This window comes from Lathyrus oleraceus, chromosome 6, assembly GCF_024323335.1.
Source record: "Lathyrus oleraceus cultivar Zhongwan6 chromosome 6, CAAS_Psat_ZW6_1.0, whole genome shotgun sequence".
In the NCBI taxonomy this organism is placed as follows: domain Eukaryota; kingdom Viridiplantae; phylum Streptophyta; class Magnoliopsida; order Fabales; family Fabaceae; genus Lathyrus; species Lathyrus oleraceus.
The window spans coordinates 302,618,055-302,636,163 of NC_066584.1; the positions used below are offsets into that span (position 1 = coordinate 302,618,055).

The 18,109-nt window shown below is 34.2% G+C and overlaps 2 pseudogenes; both read left to right on the forward strand.

The window, feature by feature from the left end:
* On the forward strand, positions 1-12,387 carry LOC127095321 (uncharacterized; annotated as a pseudogene).
* Positions 12,388-14,757: 2,370 nt separating this feature from the next.
* On the forward strand, positions 14,758-16,352 carry LOC127095322 (uncharacterized; annotated as a pseudogene).
* Positions 16,353-18,109: the final 1,757 nt, after the last annotated feature.

Consider the following 18,109-nt stretch of genomic DNA (forward strand, 5'->3'; position numbering starts at 1 on the left):
ATGAGGTTTATATGTCAAAGGGTAATATCTTTATCATTAGTGTTGGTGTTTCTATCAACCTCATCATGTGCAATTTATTCAGGGGATGAATTTGAAAATAAAAATATAAAATCAGCTACTTTTGTTTCTGAAATGTTTGAAATAGGTCCTGGAAAAGTTGCAGCTAAAACTTTTTTTGATGTTGAATTTCCAAAGGGCCATGTTGGAGTAAAGAGCTTTGATGCTGAATTAGTTGATGAAGAAGGAAATTCTGTCCCATTATATGAAGCATACCTACATCATTGGTTTGCGATTAAATATCATGCAAAAGATTGGAATATGTTAAAAATAATTCCTAAAAATCCCTTAGAAGGTGCTATTTATATTAGAAACGAAGGAAAATGCAATAGTTACATTCTTCCTGCTTATTGGGGTTTGGGAGGTGAATCATGAAGGAGAATTGCGACCCAAAGCGCAGCGGAAATTAAAATTTTCTCCTTTAGAGTTCCTTACGAATGGTCATGATCAGTGATAGAATATTTACCTCTTGTGACGGTTGAAACCTTTGGTGCAGATCTCTTGTGACGATCAAAACCTTTGATGCAGATCCACGAAGCGATCACGAACGTTGAACGATGACAACGTCTCTACTCAGTCCACACGAACGGGTTCCTTCAATCTCAGTGCTAGCTGGTACGAATGAAGGCTTTGAGTGAGAGATAGAAAGAGAGTGAAAACGAAAAGAATGCAACCGCAAATTTTTGCTTCTGCACAAGGGTTCTATTTATAGAACCACTTGTGTGGGCTTCAAGCTAAAAGCCCACTTAAGTGTATTTTGGCCCATATCTTATAATATGCCCAAAATCACTTAAGCTCATGGTACCTTACCATATTTCGTATTCTACTCAAGTACATCGTACCTTACGATGCTCTATAGCTCACTTAAGGGCACCGTACCTTACGGTATTCCTTAGTTACTCTATCTCTCATCAATCCGTCCTTTGTGTGTGACCCTGTAGGTTTTCGTGACGTTGGCAATTATATTAAATCACGCATTTAACATAATAAACAGTGAGCGGTATCTAGCAACACATCACTGCTACCCAAGACACGAAAATGTCATGTGATCTGACAATTCCTTCTGTGATAATACTTATGTGTATAATTACCCTTTTGCCCTTATGTCTATATTGAACACAAGGCATAGACCGTGTCATCCTTGTCCAGTTCAATATTGGGCCCATAGACATTTATCCTGTTATGCAGGATGGGCAAATTCCATCTAGGTCACTCATGTCCCTCAGCATGCTTTGTGGAGTACCCATCAACTGTCTTTATGGTTATCCAGTTACGGACAACGTTGGATCAGCAATAAAGCACTCGACTCTACATCTAGGATCCATAGTGGTTTCAGGTCGAATAGTGGAATACACTATTATCACCATGAGAATAACTTATGACACCTTGCATAACTTTCTATATAGTATTCTCATAGCGGGTCAATCCGGTATAAATATTACTCATAATATTCATACCTATGTTTAAGACTTGATAACTCTTTATCCATGATCCATGAGATGTGATCATCAGTCTACAAACATAATAGTCTTAATGCTTTAATGTTATCCCACTTCACACTAAAGCTCGACTACGGATACTTTAGGAATAGTGTCCTTATGTTTAATGTGTTCTCATGATTAAGTCACACTTAATACATTAAACGGACTATCTATTCCAGGGACTTTATTAATCAACTATAATAAAGAGAATGCCTTTTATTATTCGATACAAGTACCAAAATGTATTTGCCTCTAGGGCTTACACCAACAATCTCCCACTAGCACTAGAGCCAATCAGGCATACCCCGTATGCCCATTGATCTAGTATGGCCATCATGCTTCTGCTGCGCAAGAGGCTTTGTCAGTGGGTCAACTATATTGTCAAGTGTGGGTACTTTACATATTTTCATACAACGTCTAAGTATGTGTTTGGATCGTTGGTGAGATCTAGGCTCCTTAGCTTGTGCGATAACACCATTGTTATCATAACAGAGACCAATGGGATCCACAATGCTAGGGACTATGCCAAGTTTATTGATCCAAATAGCTTCCTTTGCTGCACTTAAGGCAGCAACATACTCGGCCTCAGTTATAGAATCAGCAACTGCATCTTGCGTTGAACTTTTCAAGCTCACAGTGCCACCATTTAAGCAAAACACATAACCATTGGAATCATTCATATTAAAGCGTCTCATCACCTTGTCTATGTACTCTGACTTAGGCCAAGCATTTTATGATCTATCTCTATAGATTCTGATTCCTAATATATAGGCTGCTTCACCTAGGTCCTTCATAGATAAGCATTTCCCCACCCAAGACTTTGCTTGTTACAGGGTAGGGATATCGTTTCCAATAAGTAATATGTCATCTACATATAATACCAGGAATACGATCATGCTCCCACTAACCTTCTTGTAGACACAAGGCTCATCTTCGTTCTTGATGAATCCATACAGTTTTACTGTTTCATCAAGGCGAAGATTCCATGAGTAGGTCACAGGCTCATCTTGATCCATGAGTAATACATCACCTTGATCAGATATCCATATATCTCAGGTAGGTGACGTATCCTGCCTGACCTACGCTGGTCTTGTTCTACTTGAGCAGGTTGCTCTTACACAACCACTTGTGTTTCCTGCTCTAATTCCTCCATAGGTGTATCGATAATTTGTGATTCTTGAATTTCTTCAAGTTCCACTTTCCTCCCACTGATTCCTTTGGAAATAAAATCCCTCTCTAGGAAAACTCAGGTTCGAGCGACAAACATTTTGCCCTCAGAAGGATTGTAGAAATAATATCCTCTTGTTTCTTTAGGATACCCCACAAATAAGCATTTGTCAGATTTGGGCTCAAGCTTAGTTGAAACTTGTCATTTCACATAAACCTCGCAACCCCAAATCTTTATGTAAGACATATGTGGTTTCTTACCACTCCATATCTCATATGGTGTCTTCTCAACCTTTTTGGATGGAACACGGTTAAGTGTGTAAGCTGCTGTCAATAGTGCATGTCCGCAAATGGAGTTTGGAAGATCAACGTGACTCATCATGGATCGGACCATGTCTAACAGGGTTCGATTTCTTCTCTCAGATGCACCATTCCATTGGGGTGTTCCAGGAGGAGTAAGTTGGGATAGGATCCCACACTCTTTCAGATGGATCAAACTCTAGGCTTAAATACTCACCACCTCGATCTGATCGAAGAGTTTTAATATTCTTACCTAGTTGGTTTTGTACTTCATTCTTGAATTCCTTGAACTTTTCAAAGGACTTTGATTTGTGTTTCATTAAATACACACAACCGGATCTACTGAAATCATCGATAAATGAAGTACTGAAAACCTCCTCTGGCTGGAATGTTCAGTGGTCCACATACATCAGTATGTATGAGGGCCAAAAGATCATTAGCTCTTTCACCTTTTCCTGTGAATGGAGATTTTGTCATCTTCCAAGTACTTTGTGCAGTTTCTCTTCCAGTGTTCGGTCTTACCGCAATGGAAGCAGGTGCCTGCCTTTGTTATGCCTCCACTAGGCCTCAAAACAGTAACAGTGGGTCTGGGTTTGGCAACTTCCTTGCCCTTCCCTTTATCACCCTGCCTGGTGGGCCTTTTGTTCTGTCTCTTTCCATTTCCGATCATCAGAATGGACTTCCCTTTTGTCTTCAAATTCTGCTCGGCAGTTCTTAACATGGCGAGCAGTTCAGGAAGAGATTTGTCCATATCAATCATATTGAAATTTAGGACAAATTGACTGAAACTATCTGGCAACGATTGCAAGACCAAATCAGTCGCAAGTTCCTTTCCGAGGGGAAAACCCAACCTTTCAAGCTTTTCCATATACCCAATCATCTTGAGCACATGGGGACTTATAGGGGCTCCCTCAGCTAACTTGCCTTGAAAAAGGGTTTTTGAAACTTCAAACCTCTCATGCCTTGCTTGCTCTTGATAGAGCATCTTCATGTGTTCGATCATATCGAACGCTGTCATGTTCTCATGTTGCTTTTGCAACTCTGAGTTCATGACATCCAGCATGAGACAAGCAGTTTCATTGGCATCATCGACATGCTTCTTATAAGCATCTCTTTCAGCCTTAGGTGCAGAACTAGGAGGTTCCTCTTCAGAAACAGGTGTCTCCAAGACATACAGCTTTCTATTATGTTTGAGGACAATCCTCAGGTTTCGGTGTCAATCCAGAAAATTTGTCCCAGACAATTTTTCCTTATCAAGGATTGATCTCAAGATTTTGTTAGAGGTGTTTGCTGTCATGGTAATCTACATAAGGATTAATGAAAATATAAGTATCATTGACATATTTAATCAGGCCTTTAATTAAATATACTCCCACTATTTTACTCAAAACAAATGACCCTCATCATTTGATTCGGAAAATCCCGTTGGAAGATTTTCTAGTGGGTCGAGATCCATATTTCACTTCGTTCTAAGTCCGCGTAGGCGGATTACACAAAACTAGGTTATTTAGGTAGGAACTCCTTCCAATTGTATCTCATACAACTCTCGAATATTTCAGTTGGGTGAATAACTCCTTATTCCAATCCATCATATGGATTATTCCCAACTCTTGCTTCTAAACATATATAAGAAAATTATAATCAAGTTTGACTCATCGTTTTAGCAGTTGGATATTACAATTATCCCATCGCACCTTAACTAATACAAAACATGCACCTCGCGTAGGCGAAACCTACATATCCGATACCAGTCTTGATGAGTGCTAAAACTTGGAAAGCAAACACATATAATATTATTATAATTTGTTTAGTTAAGTTTGACCCATTGTTTTAACAGTTGGATATTACAATTATCCCATCGCACCTTACTAATATATAGATCATGCACCTCGCGTAGGCGAAACCTACATTATCCATTACTAGTCTTGATGAGTGTTAAAACTTGGAAAGCATAAACTTAATATTTAATTTTGAGGGAATTGCAATTGTACTGATCTCACCGGCTTGTTTATCATATAAATCGTCTCTCACATGCATCAACATACATTCACATACATTCACATGCATCAACATACATACACAATGAAACAGTTATGGCCCCTAGCGCAATTGTTCTCCCAAGCCAATGAGAGAACCTAAGCTAACCTAATAACGATCTAAGCTTCTCCAAGCAAGATCTTCAAGGTTGTCCTCCTTTAGTATTGAATTCTTCTCTAAGCTTCTCCAAGCAAGATCTTCAAGGTTGTCCTCCTTTGATCTTGAATTCTTCTCTTTCTTCATAACATTGTCTTCTTCTCTTTCTTCACAGTATTACATTCCAGAAGAAACTCATTTTACATACGAGGGTTTGAGATGAGAAAAGAAGTTACATTAAGAGATCAAAAGGAGAGGCACGACACGCAGGTCGTATTTAAAAAACTCAAAACAAAATAAAGGATAACTAAGGCCATAACTGATCACCACAAGGCAATAATAATAAACACATTGTTATTATTAAATTTTAATTCCTTTAATTAATTAAAACCAAATTAAATTTCGGCGACCGATCACACTACGCAGAGTTAGCCGGGGGTTCCGCTGCCCGGTCAGCGGACGGGGTCAAGGGGCAGCGCCCCTGTCCAAAATTTTAATGAATAATTCATTTGAAATGGACATTGTTTTTGCATCCACACAACTCTTGCGCAGGCACAAAACAGAGACCCTAAATTTTTTGACTCTGTGAGTGTGACGACCGTCACAGGCGTGTGACGACCGTCACAGGCCATGTGAGTGTGACGAGCGTCACAGGGTTGTTACGACCGTCACAGGTCAAAACAGAAATGCCTAAAATTCTGTGAGTCTGTTACGACCGTCACAGGTCAATCTATGGGTCTGTTACGAACGTCACGCGTCTTGTTACGACCGTTACGCATCCAGTTTGTTACGCTTGTTATGCTCGTCACACGAGCTTCACGCGGCCAATTAACAAACTTTGAAACAGTCAACACACGTGTTCCAAAAACCCTAAATTGACAACTCCTTGACGGCACAACCCTTGCGCCGTCACCAACCCTAATGCGCCAATTTCAGACCGTCAAACACACCTCGATTGTTGATTCAGTATGATTGATCAACATGTCATTGCTTCACCATACTAATGTCGGATTCCGAAGCAAATGACCATTGATCGCTCAAAGGAAAACAATCATTTAGTGTTCGAATGAATGAAATAGAAACAGTATATCACATATACTGTACTTTGCATTAGGATTACTTATATCATATATAAGTTGATCGGTCTCAATTGCGTAACCTATGGACGATCGATGTATCGCTGCTTCACCATACTAATGTCGGATTCCGAAGCATAGTCAACATCAATCATCCAACTCGTACACTCATGATGCCAAATTTAATTACCCGTTTAATTAATTGATTCATTCTGTCTTTTAATCATATTAATACAGAAATTAAACACCTATCCGATTCATGGTTTCGTGAGTGGCTCTGATACCACTGAAGGAGAATTGCGACCCAAAGCGCAGCGGAAATTAAAATTTTCTCCTTTAGAGTTCCTTACGAATGGTCATGATCAGTGATAGAATATTTACCTCTTGTGACGAATGGTCATGATCAGTGATAGAATATGTTAAAAATAATTCCTAAAAATCCCTTAGAAGGTGCTATTTATATTAGAAACGAAGGAAAATGCAATAGTTACATTCTTCCTGCTTATTGGGGTTTGGGAGGTGAATCAAGAGGAACAAAATCGAATATACCAGATCCTTATGCTGTAGAACAAGGAAATCCTTCATATGTTCCAATTGGATATGAAGAAAAGTGGCTTCTCAATCTCATGGTTATTGACACACGTGGCACAAAACATAGAAAACATTGCACAGAATGTAGGTGTAACCGTTTTAATTTGCCAAATAATTTTTATAATGTCACACTTGGCATCGATGGAAAGTCGTTGAGCTCAAATTATAAAGGAGGAATTTTTTGTTGCCAAGATAATTTACAATGCAAATTGAAAAAGGATTTTGAGGCACCTACAAGAAAGCTTTCCCTAAGATACAAAATAACATGGGTTGAATGGAACCAACAACAAATTCCTGTTAGATTCTATATACTTGATTCAACCGATCGAGTTAGAAAAAATGGTTCCCAAATAATTCATGATTGCCAGGTAAGTAATTGTTTGTTATTTTATTTTTCATATTTTTGTCAAGTTTTCATTTGTAGTTTCATTATAGATTTTATATTTAAAAAAAAACTCATACATCAAACAGAAAAACACTTTATAAATATATATTTTTATTTTCTAATAAATTACAAAAATAATATTATTTATCAGTATTAACTATTTTCATTTAATTGGATTACAGTCAGAGTTTACAATTCCGTCAAATAATGGTAAAAAACACTCCCCTCCTCATATTGAGAAAGCAAACATTCCAATTGAAAGAGGTGGTTATCTTATATATGGAACTTCTCATATGCATACAGGTGTCATTAATGCAACATTATATGGACAGGTAATGTTCTCTCTATATAATATTATAATTTTCTTATTTCATTGTAATCTTTATGATTATGTTGGTACGTATGTTTTAATAAACTATGAATACTTGACATGTTGCTTAAGTGATACATTTTATTCTTTTTATATTGTTCTAAGTTGTATACTTTAAAGCATCCTAAAGCACCTCTAAATATTATAGCATTTTTATTAACTTAGGATGGAAGGACTCTGTATACTTCGAAACCAACGTATGGAGATGGAAAGGAACCAGGTAATGAGAAAGGTTATGTTGTGGGAATGTCAGGAAGTTATCCCAAACCGGGTTCAATCAAGATAAAAGATGGAGAAATTGTGACAGTAGAAACAAGATATAAAAGTGGTTTGCTTACTGGAGCTATGGGACATATGTATATCTATTTGGCTGATCGATTACCATAAATTATATATACACCTCAGGCAGAAAAAAATCTATATTGTATGATATCAAGTGACTATGATATTAAAATAAATAATTTATTAATACAAACAAAATTATTAATTGAAAAATTTATTCAAAAAATCTTTCCCCCACTAATCAAATATAATGTTATGGAAGAATGAAGCTACTAGATAACAGTTAATTATAATAGTTTGTTATAACTACTATACTACAATATAGTTTTCCAATACCACCCGCTTACATCCAACAATATATATAAACTCGTTTTTAAATACATCCGCTTACGACCAACATTTATCTATCTAAATCATTCTTATAAAAACAAAAATTTTAAACGAGAAATATTCTTTTTATAATTTTATTTCAAACTTTATATTTTGTTGTATGTGAGACTTCAGTTTATCAATAGCAAGTTAAATTAATGGCATACGATCGACCTTCTAAATTTAAGCAAGAGTTGGTATGTCGACTAGACCACATAATTTCCACTTTACCAATATATTTATAAGCAAAAACCACTGCTTTATTACAAATTACTTATTTGAATGATATAAATTATAAAATAATTTAATTCATAAGTTTAATAATTAGTTGATGATACTTAGACTCAGAGAATAATTTATAGATGAGTTACTCTGTTTAATAACTCATCATAAATAATGATTTTATTAAATTTAACCATTAATTAAGAAACTCTTATTGAGTAGATCAACTCTATTCAATATGTAGGTCGTTGTTGTGCACACAATCTCTCTCTCTCTCTCTCTCTCTCTCTCTCTCTCTCTCTCTCTCTCTCTCTCTCTCTTTTGTTGAATTTTAATTCATTGTGTCGAAGCAGGTTGTTCGACAGAACAAGGAAGTGCCGAACCACCTAGTGTGTTAAGTTGCGTTTGTGTGTCGAAGTGTCGAAGCCTGCTGCTTCACACATGATTCCGACTTATGCCTATTTTAGTAGTGTTAGCTATATTGGGCTTTTATAGTTTTGGGCTTTGGCTTTAGGTCCAAGTTAACCTAAATATATAAATAGAGGGAGTAACCCTTATTTTTGTAATGAAGTGAATGAAACATTCATAACACTTGTAATTCACAGTATTTTACTGTTGCAAAGCGAATAAGAAGTTTTCCACAGTTCGTGGGCAGAGAGAAACTCTGTAGAATTTAATTCTTCTTCTCCTTCATCGTTCTTTACTTTCTTTCTTTCTCCATTGTTCTTCTCTTTTCGTTGTTATTGTGTGGGTGATAACAATCTTGTTCGTCAAGATTGATTGAAATTCTCCATAGGTTTTGGTGGATTTCCAATATTTGGTATCAAGAGCTCCGGTTAAACGACTCGTGTGAAGAAAATCACCATGGCAACGAATCATCCAATTAGACATTTTCCAGCAAATCTTCCCATTCTTAAGAACAACAATTATGAGAATTGGTGCGAGCTGATAAAGGTTGTGTTCTATTATCAAGATCTTTGGGATCTTGTGAAGGAAGGAGTAACAACACTTGCAGAAGCCGCGATAGATCAAGAACTCTTCCAACAAATATTCATCAAACGTCATTTTTGCAACAAGTTTGTTTTTCACTGAAACGAGTTATATATCACTTTGTTTTTCACTGATTATTTTGTCTAGGGTTTTACGTTAGCTTATCTTTTGACCATTTTTTTCTACGTTTTTCCATTTGTTTTTATTGAAACGTTAGTTAGTATAGTCTTTCTTGATCATTTTGAGGTTTATTTAGATAGTCATTAAACTCAACAAATATCATTTTTCAACAAGTTTGTTCTTCACTGAAACCAATTATATATCACTGAAACGAGTTCTATATCACCGAAATGAGTTTATATCATTTTGTTTTTCCTACTTGTCTCTTGATCATTTTGGTTCTACGTATTTCTCTCTTGATAGTCATGGTCGACTCAACACACACCTCCCATACAACATCTGCTGCAACATCTGTTAATACAAATCGTAGAAGAAATATGAGAGGTGTTTGTTAACTCCCAATTTCGATGCCTAATATGGATAAGGGAATTAATTAAGGAAATAAAGTTTCCTGTGAAGAAATTGAATGTTTCAACAAAACTATACATTTGAAATTCCAGTCGAAGCTACCTTGATGCAAGAGTAAAGATACCATGTGGACTTAGAAATATTTCTCGCAGCTTGGAGATGTTTTCAACAGAAGCGTCACTGGTGGTAGTTCGATAAAGGATTTGAATTCAAATTAGGGAGGGAATTCTTTGTTCTTATCCAACTGCTGAGGAAATATTTCTCGCAGCTTGAAGAGGACTTGAAAGACGCCATAAGGGAAGATGTTCATGTATTTTATGATTTTTTTGCAAGTATATATGATCATTTATTTTTAGTTTAATACTAATAACATCTCTATTGTGTAAATGTAGGAAGGGTTCATTGTTAATCCAGATGATAATAATGTGAAAAAGAAGATGCTTACATATTATGGTGAACGTTGGAGATGCTTTAAGACACAATTCACCCATGATTATATAAAACATGGAGAAGATAAAGAAAAGCCTCCATACAATGTGTATTTATTTATTGATCAAGATGTTTGGGAGAAATTTGTAGGGTCTCGCACCACTCCTTCCTTCTTGGAAAAGAGCCAAAAAGGAAAGGAAAATCGAGATAGAAATATCTATCAACATAGATTGTCTCGTGGAGGATATCAGAAACTTGAAAAGAATATGATGGAAGAAAAAAGAAAACAAAGGGAGGAAGAACTAGGAGGTTCTATAAATTATGGTCACACCCCATCTCCACCATCACGCCACGAGAAATAGAAGAGGGCACGTCAAAGAAACGACGGCGAGTTCACATCAGATGCTACTCGCGAAGTGATTCAAAGGATTGTAAGTAGATGCTTTTTTGAACAATATTTATTTTGTTAAATCAATTTGTTTTTCTACCAACCAGGGTAGAATTGAACCCACACTGTCAAAAGTAGATAAGATTGAGACAGTAGGAATGATCATTGACAGTATTCCAGACCCATGCTTGGGTATTAAATCAAGTCATGATCCAACTCAGTTATTCATACTTTCTAGGATTTATGTCCATAATTTAATTTCTGGGAAATGTGTACCTAGACAATTCCATATTACAATCTTGGTCCTCGTAAGTATAGATTTTATGTTGACATCTGTTTATATTCATACGTTCCATATTACAATCTTGGTCCTCGTAAGTATAGATTTTATGTTGACATCTATTTATATTCATACGTTCTTCTACTTTAACATAAAGATTTCCTCTTGCAGGTACATCCATGAGTTATGTGTTGAAAGGAAACTTCAAAACAAGCATTGCATCTTAGATCTGATGCACATTGGTCTTACTCGCAGTTCGACAAGAAACAATATCCTTCTTTACTTAAAAGATAAGTTGAAATGGAACATCAAAGATTGTTATTTGGCCCCGTTTTACTGCAAGTAAGTATATATTAATTTGTGTTTTTATTTATAAATCAATTTTATAAGTATTAATTATTCTGAATATTTATGCAGTGATCATTGTCAACTAATTGTTATATGTCCCAAAAAAAATACTATAGTTGTGTTTTGCTCGTTACACTCTGATCTTCCCGAAGAAGTGGTTAACGCTTTGAATGGGTAAGTCGTATTATTTTTAACTTTAGTTAAATATTTTTTATTCATGTTTAATTTTAACCGACACATGTAGAGCAATGGAAGAGTATAATGCACTCAAACATAATGTACTTGGTAAAAAGTCAGTATATGTTTCCCCAAAAGTAAGTATATTACTTGTGCTTTTTGATATTATATTATTTGTGTGTATTAGTGTGATATAAATATATGAAAAATATTTGTAGCGAAGAAAACAACCTGACAACCATTGACGTGGATACTATTTTATGAGATATATGCTCTATATTGTGTCCACATGCATTACAAATGGATAGATGAAACATAAGGTATTAATTTAATCCACATTTGCTTAAGTTCAGGTTGTTGTTGTTAGTTTATCATAATTTCATTTTTGTTCTAATTATAGGAGTTTAACAATAAAACGCCATACTGAAAAGAAGATATGGATGACATCCGATCACGTTGGGCCAAAGTCTTTTTATCTTGTTATGATTCTCTAAAATAATAGTTTTTTCTTAGTTGTAAATGTGTAAATTCCCTTAATTTGTTTGGTGCAAATATGTAAATGTGTGTATTCTGTCTTGATGATCAGAACAATGTAAGTTTCCAACCTTGGTTTAAATGATATGATATATTACAATTATGTCGCATATTTTGTAGTTTTTGTGTAAAAATGATACAAGCAGGTGAAACTAAGATTTAAAACAATTTAAATCTTGTATTCATTGGTTAATAGATTTATAATGATATGATACAAGCTAATGAAAATGATATAGGCAAAGTTATACAGACTAGTGAAAATGATACAGACAAAATATGAGATTTTATCCTCGGTTATTAATTACAACTGAGATAAATGAATACCTTATCACCTCATTCTTTAAATACAACCAAGAGGTATACGGCGCGTGCAACAAAATTTAGAAAATACAAAATATGCAGTTGATGGGGATCGAACCCATGGCCTTTTAATTTATTACCTCGTTTTTAGAAACACCAATGTGACAAGTGATTTCTTTTCATATCGCCCTTTGTTACCTCTCTCGTGTAGTTGAGGTTAAATGCATTTTGCAATTGATGTTAGATGTTTGTAGTAGTGATATGACTCGTTTTGCAATGCAACATGTCTATGCAACTCTATGCATATGCATGTATTACTAACTCAACATTTGGTTCCCTCTAGAATCGGGTCCGCTCTTTTGAAGCCATAAGATTCCTCTTCTGAACTCCAATTCCCCTCTTTGAGCTTGGGACAAGTCACTAGTCTCCTCTTTTGAACTAGCGAACCTGCCTCTTGACACAACTCAACATGAATGTATGAACATGTTAGAAAAATTTAATGCGTTAAAACCCCTATTCTGATCATAACATAAATGCATTAACAACTCAAGTTATCCCCTCTTTGGATTACATCGCACCAAAATCACAAAATACACATTATCAATAAAAAATGCAATACAAACATGTTAATAATTCATCTCAACAGAATTATATTTCAAACAACACATCAATTTAATCCACTCATTATGCAAACATAATGATCACAATAATTAATCATACAATGTTCCGTAAATAACATCAAAACATAAATAACATACAACAACGTAGTTCCCCCTTCTAACTACCACCAGCACAACAACAACTATACATATTCATATACAATAATCACACAACTTAAATATTCATACACCATATACATACAAATTTATGCATACAAAATAACATGCTTCGTTAATCACATAATAACACCAAATAGAAATATCGATTTAATTATAACAATTAAATAACTTTTCTAAATTAATTATTAACACTCAACAACCCAATGTAATAATGCAATTAATTAACTTAAATCACCCAAAACATCCCAACAATAGTTAACATGAATAACATGACAACACAACAAATAAAACCCAACTCAGCAGCTAGAAAAATAGCTACCGACATTATACCTTAATTAAAATAGTATATTCATGACATTAAGTGCATATTCAACCTCTTAAGGCATTACCATGAAATAGTACTACGTGTTAGCTCTCCAACGCTTTGAACCGCATCCCAAATAGAGTCATGGATCTCAAGTTATGATATTTTTCGTTAGGCATAATGGAAGTCATGAGTGTTGACGAACATCACCCAAAACTGAGTTTTTTCCCACGGCCAGTTCGTCACTAAGTCCTATAATCTGTGGGTAAATACCAAGAGTTTACTTTTCTGCGTTTTCCACCATAGAAGCCCTTCTGGACCTTCGATTTTGATTCCGTAAAAAGCCCCGATCTTAGAATTTGACATGCTAAAATTATTTAATGATTAAAACAACAAGTTAACACATATAATTCTCAATTTTCTATAAAACATATTAACCCCAAAGCTTCAAACCTTCGATAGTGGTGAAAAATATTAACAATTTCAAAACAGTAATCACATATCAAATTATATACAAAATGCACATCAATTCAGCCAATCAACATCATAATATCATGGAAACTCAAAGTTTCATGAACAACCCAATGCCCTATTGGAGGTTAAAGACTCCTCTACCCTACCCCTCATGTATAAGCCCTATTGAAAGTTATTCTCCCCCTTACCTTAGAATTCCAACAAGCAAGCTCTTCTCCAATTGTTTTTCTATCCTCTTCTAGCTCTAGGGTTCTCCCCTGGCCTCTTTCTCAATCTATATAAGAATTGGATGAAACCTAACTCTCTCTCACCTTTTAGAATATATACTTAGGGTTTTCTACACAATTATTTTTAATTACCTCATTAGCCCTAAACACTTTTAATTCATACTATCACCCCAAACTAACTTTTAAAAAACTGTTATAATGTTTTTTAAAGGTGTGATAATGTTTTTTATACAAAAATAGGTGAGATAATGTTATTAATCCTAAAATAGGTATGTATAATACCATATATTTGCATACATTTTTCTGAACAGTTAACAATCGTGCAAAATAGCAGATATTACACTATACTATCTATAAATAGTTATATAATTGTCCGAAATGTACTTCATATAAACTAAAAATCCTCAAACTCAATACAGATTAGTATTCAACTTTAATATTGATCAACTGGCGCCAAGTCATGCTAGATTAAGCATATTATTAAGAATTTCTATATTATAAAAGCATCAAAATCAACTATCATATGCACAAAACTTCATCACCATAACAAATAAAACATCTCTACCATGAGGTTTATATGTCAAAGGGTAATATCTTTATCATTAGTGTTGGTGTTTCTATCAACCTCATCATGTGCAATTTATTCAGGGGATGAATTTGAAAATAAAAATATAAAATCAGCTACTTTTGTTTCTGAAATGTTTGAAATAGGTCCTGGAAAAGTTGCAGCTAAAACTTTTTTTGATGTTGAATTTCCAAAGGGCCATGTTGGAGTAAAGAGCTTTGATGCTGAATTAGTTGATGAAGAAGGAAATTCTGTCCCATTATATGAAGCATACCTACATCATTGGTTTGCGATTAAATATCATGCAAAAGATTGGAATATGTTAAAAATAATTCCTAAAAATCCCTTAGAAGGTGCTATTTATATTAGAAACGAAGGAAAATGCAATAGTTACATTCTTCCTGCTTATTGGGTTTGGGAGGTGAATCAAGAGGAACAAAATCGAATATACCAGATCCTTATGCTGTAGAACAAGGAAATCCTTCATATGTTCCAATTGGATATGAAGAAAAGTGGCTTCTCAATCTCATGGTTATTGACACACGTGGCACAAAACATAGAAAACATTGCACAGAATGTAGGTGTAACCGTTTTAATTTGCCAAAGAATTTTTATAATGTCACACTTGGCATCGACGGAAAGCCGTTGAGCTCAAATTATAAAGGAGGAATTTTTTGTTGCCAAGATAATTTACAATGCAAATTGACAAAAGGATTTTGAGGCACCTACAAGAAAGCTTGCCCTAAGATACAAAATAACATGGGTTGAATAGAACCAACAACAAATTCCTGTTAGATTCTATATACTTGATTCAACCGACCGAGTTAGAACAAATGGTTCCCAAATAATTCATGATTGCCAGGTAAATAATTGTTAGTTATTTTATTTTTCATATTTTTGCCAGGTTTTCATTTGTAGTTTCATTATAGATTTTATATTTTAAAAAAACTCATACATCAAACAGAAAAACACTTTATAAATATATATTTTTATTTTCTAATAAATTACAAAAATAATATTATATATCAGTATTAACTATTTTCATTTAATTGGATTACAGTCAGAGTTTACAATCCCGTCAAATAATGGTAAAAAACACTCCCCTCCTCATATTGAGAAAGCAAATATTCCAATTGAAAGAGGTGTCATTAATGCAACATTATATGGACAGGTAATGTTCTCTCTATATAATATTATCATTTTCTTATTTCATTGTAATCTTTATGATTATGTTGGTACGTATGTTTTAATAAACTATGAATACTTGACATGTTGCTTAAGTGATACATTTTATTCTTTTTATATTGTTCTAAGTTGTATACTTTAAAACATCCTAAAGCACCTCTAAATATTATAGCATTTTTATTAACTTAGGATGGAAGGACTCTGTATACTTCGAAACCAACGTATGGAGATGGAAAGGAACCAGGTAATGAGAAAGGTTATGTTGTGGGAATGTCAGGAAGTTATCCCAAACCGGGTTCAATCAAGATAAAAGATGGAGAAATTGTGACAGTAGAAACAAGATATAAAAGTGGTTTTCTTACTGGAGCTATGGGACATATGTATATCTATTTGGCTGATCGATTACCATAAATTATATATACACCTCAGGCACAAAAAAATCTATATTGTATGATATCAAGTGACTATGATATTAAAATAAATAATTTATTAATACAAACAAAATTATTAATTGAAAAATTTATTCAAAAAATCTGTCCGCCACTAATCAAATATAATGTTATGGAAGAATGAAGCTACTAGATAACACTTAATTATAATAGTTTGTTATAACTACTATTCTATAATATAGTTTTCCAATACCACCCGCTTACATCCAACAATATATATAAACTCGTTTTTAAATACATCCGCTTACGACCAACATTTATCTATCTAAATCATTCTTATAAAAACAAAAATTTTAAACGAGAAATATTCTTTTTATAATTTTCTTTCAAACTTTATATTTTGTTGTATGTGAGACTCTAGTTTATCAATAGCAAGTTAAATTAATGGCATACGATCGACCTTCTAAATTTAAGCAAGAGTTTGTATGTCGACTAGACCACATAATTTCCACTTTACCAATATATTTATAAGCAAAAACCACTGCTTTATTTCAAACTACTTATTTGACTGATATAAATTATAAAATAATTTAATTCATATGTTTAATAATTAGTTGATGATACTTAGACTCAGAGAATAATTTATAGATGAGTTACTCTGTTTAATAACTCATCATAAATAATGATTTTATTAAATTTAACCATTAATTAAGAAACTCTTATTGAGTAGATCAACTCTATTCAATATGTAGGTCGTTGTTGTGCACACAATCTCTCTCTCTCTCTCTCTCTCTCTCTCTCTCTCTCTCTCTCTTGTTGAATTGTAATTCCTTGTGTCGAAGCAGGTTGTTCGACAGAACAAGGAAGTGCCGAACCACCTAGTGTGTTAAGTTGCGTTAGTGTGTCGAAGTGTCGAAGCATGTTGCTTCACAGATGATTCCGACTTATGCCTATTTTAGTAGTGTTAGCTATATTGGGCTTTTATAGTTTTGGGCTTTGGCTTGAGGTCCAAGTTAACCTAAATATATAAATAGAGGGAGTAACCCTTATTTTTGTAATGAAGTGAATAAAACATTCATAACACTTGTAATTGACAGTATTTTGCAGTTGCAAAGTGAATAAGAAGTTTTCCACAGTTCGTGGGCAGAGAGAAACTCTGTAGAATTTAATTCTTCTTCTCCTTCATCGTTCTTTACTTTCTTTCTTTCTCCATTGTTCTTCTCTTTTCGTTGTTATTGTGTGGGTGATAACAATCTTGTTCGTCAAGATTGATTGAAATTCTCCATAGGTTTTGGTGGATTTCCAATATCTGGTATCAAGAGCTCCGGTTAAACGATTCGTGTGAAGAAAATCACCATGGCAACGAATCATCCAAACAGACATTTTCCAGCAAATCTTCTCATTCTTAAGAACAACAATTATGAAAATTGGTGCAAGCTGATAAAGGTTGTGTTCTATTATCAAGATCTTTGGGATCTTGTGAAGGAAGGAGTAACAACACTTGCAGAAGCCGCGATAGATCAAGAACTCTTCCAACAGATATTCATCAAACGTCATTTTTGCAACAAGTTTGTTTTTCACTGAAACGAGTTATATATCACTTTGCTTTTCACTGATCATTTTGTCTAGGGTTTTACGTTAGCTTATCTTTTGACCATTTTTTTCTACGTTTTTCCATTTGTTTTTATTGAAACATTAGTTAGTATAGTTTTTATTGATCATTTTGAGGTTTATTTAGATAGTCATTTCACTCAACAAATATCATTTTTCAACAAGTTT